The 3,178-nt window shown below is 43.4% G+C and overlaps 1 protein-coding gene across 1 annotated transcript in view; it reads left to right on the forward strand.

Annotated features, from left to right (window-relative positions):
• mapk15 (mitogen-activated protein kinase 15) overlaps positions 1 to 3,178 on the forward strand; it is a 48,334-nt gene that overhangs the window by 30,211 nt on the left and 14,945 nt on the right. The gene's annotated exons all lie outside the window — the stretch shown is intronic.

Below are 3,178 nucleotides of genomic sequence, written 5' to 3' on the forward strand. Positions count from 1 at the left end.
GTGACTGGGCTTGTATACCCTTGAGTTTAGAAGGCTGAGAAGGGATCTGATTATTAAAGGATTGGACACTCTGGCGGCAGGCAACATGTTTCCGCTGTGGGGTGAGTGCCGAAACAGAGGACACAGCTTAAAAGTACGGGGTAGGCCATTTAGGACAGAGATGAGGAGAAACTTGTTCACCCAGAGAGTGGTGGCTGTGTGGAATGCTCTGCCCCAGAGGGCAGTGGAGGCCCAGTCTCTGGATTCATTTAAGAAAGAGTTGGATAGAGCTCTCAAGGATAGTGGAATCAAGGATTATGGAGATAAGGCAGGAACAGGATACTGATTAAGGATGATCAGCCATGATCATATTGAATGGTGGTGCAGGCTCGAAGGGCAGAATGGCTCACTGGTCTGTAGTTACCCGGGATATCCCTACTACCCTTCTTGTACAGGGGGACAACGTGAGCAACCCTCCAGTCCTCCGGCACCTCACCTGTGCTAAAGGATGCTACAAAGATACCTGTCAGGGCTCCAGTTATTTCCTGTCTTGCCTCCCTCAGCAACCTGAGATGGATACCATCTGGTCTTGTGGATTTGTCCACCTTAATATCCTCTAGCCTACGCAACACATCTTCCCTTCTTATGCTAACGTGATCCAGAGTCAACAAACTTCTATCTCTAATCTCAAACTTCATCATGTCCCTCTTCTCAGTGAACACTGATGCAAAGTAATCATTCAGAATCTCACCCATTTTCTCAGGTTCGACACATAGCCTGCCTTCCTTATCCTTTAGTGGACCATCCCTTTCTCTAGTTACCCGCTTGCTTCTTATATATGAATAAATTATATCAGATCTACTGTAAAATTATATCATGTTATGGTCACTCATCCCTTAAAGGTTCTTTTACAACTAGGTTTTTAGTTTGCCGTTTTCATTACGTGATGCTATATCGAAAATGGCCTTTCTTCCAGTTGGCTCCAATATTCCCTCCAACAGCCACAAAGGCCCACGTGCAACAGTCAAAGGCCCACACAGTCATTCAGAAAATTAAAGGGAAATGCTGGTTCAGTCTTCCACAAACCACCCGTACCTACATGCTTCTCTCATCTCCTGATTAGTTAACTGCCATCGTTGTAGTCCCATAGGATCACTCTTATTAAGGCAAGGTTGAGAAGGTAGGACCTTCACACTAACTTCAGCCAGTGCTGTTGGTGTGGTTCTGCATTGCAACCCAGCCATCTAGCTAAGTGACACCTGATCTCCTGGGCAATACCCGGCCCGACCCTCCCACTACTACTTGGTGGCCTATAAATAACTCTAATCAATATCCAATGCCCCTTGCTGCTTCTGAGTTCACCCAAACAGATTCCACACATTGTTCTCCCTTATTAAGATACTGATCCCACCCCTAATTATAAGTGCAATTTGATCTCCTTTTCCCTCTTGTCTGTCTGTCCTAATGATTGAATATCCTTAACTATTCAGTTCCCAGTCCTGGTCACCATGCTGCTATGTTTCTGTATTGTTAATTAGGTTATACCCATGTGCCTTTAGATCATTGACTTTGCTGGAAATGCTGCAGCAAAGGTAGAGAGCCATATAGACTCATACAGCACAGAAGAGGCTCATCAGCACTGCCCTATCTACGCTAATCTAATTTCCCAGTGTTTGGGACGTTGTGATACTTAAAATGCTTATCCAAGTACTTTATGAACGTTTTGAGGTTTCCTACCTCAACGCTCCTCCCAGGCAGTGCATTTCAGTCCTCTACCACCCTATGGGTGAATAAGCACTTCTCCTTAAATCCCTTCAAAACCACCTGCCTTTCGCCTTGAAATTATGACCCTTTGCTATTTACCCTTCATCTAAGGGATCAGCTGCTTCTTATCCACCCTGACAATGCCCCTCATAAGATTATACATCTCAATCCATAAGAAATAGGAACAAAAATGTGATGTTCAGTCCCTTCAGACAACTTTACCAATCAATAGGATCATATCTGACCTGACATTCCTCACTTGCACTTTCCTGTGTTTTCCCTGTAATCCTTGATTCCCTTACAGATCAAGAATCTTTCCATCTCATCCTTAAATATACACAAGGTCTATGCCCCCACAGCTCTCTGTGGCAAAGAGTCCCAAAGACACTCAGCCCTCTGAGAAAAGACATTTCTCCTTGTCTCCGTTTTAAATTGGTGTCCCTTTACTCTGAGCCTATGACCTCTGGTCCTAGACTCTCCCATGAAGAGAACCATCCTCTCAGCATTCACTTTGTCAAGCCCCTTAAGAATACGATATGTTTTAATGAGGTCACCTCTTATTCTCCTAAATGAGTAGAGTCTCAACGTGTTTTACTTTGCTCATAATACAATTCCTCCATACCAGTGATCATCCAAGTGAATCTTCTCTGAACTGTCTCAAATGGAATGATACCTTTCCTTAAATAAGGGAACCAAAACTGCTCACAATATTCCAGATGTGGTCTCATATTATACAGTTGCAGTCTTATATTCCAACCCTCTTGAAATAAAGGCCAATATTCCATTCGCCTTTCCTGATTACCTGCTGCACCAATGTTCTAGCTTTTTGAGTTTCGTTTACACGTAGCCCTCAAATCCCTTTGTGTTCCAACTTTCTGCACTTTTTCTCCATTTAAATAGTACTCTATTCTTTTGATCTCCCTTTCAAAATGAACAACTTCACATCTTCCCACTTTCTACTCCTTTTGTTAACTTTTTGCCTACTTAGCTATGACTATCTCTCTGTGAACTGTTTATATCCCTCCCACAACTTGTGCGTTCTGTCTACGTCTGTGTCATTTGCAAATTAGACTACAGTACATTTGTTTCCTTCCTCCAAATCTTTGTCTTTTTGACATCATTCTGCTTTTGAAGCATGCTCAATGCTCAGTTTTGATTCTCCTGCCTTCTAGTCTACCCAGATCTTTTTTGGCTTCATGTAACTTGTTTAACTGCCTTCCAATTTGTGTTACCCCTCAGATTCCCATCCCACAGCAGTACTGGCAAATCTCCAAGCGTCAATATTAGTCCTAGTCCTGTAAAAGATGTACCCACCTACCCAGGACTGGACCCAGTTCCTCAGAAACCTGATGCTCTCCAAGCTCTCTCTTTTCTCTCTCTCTCTTCTCTCTCTCTCTCCCTTTCTTTCTCTCTCTCTCTCTCTCTCTCTCTCTCT

The sequence above is a fragment of the Chiloscyllium plagiosum genome, chromosome 5 (assembly GCF_004010195.1).
Source record: "Chiloscyllium plagiosum isolate BGI_BamShark_2017 chromosome 5, ASM401019v2, whole genome shotgun sequence".
Lineage (NCBI taxonomy): Eukaryota > Metazoa > Chordata > Chondrichthyes > Orectolobiformes > Hemiscylliidae > Chiloscyllium > Chiloscyllium plagiosum.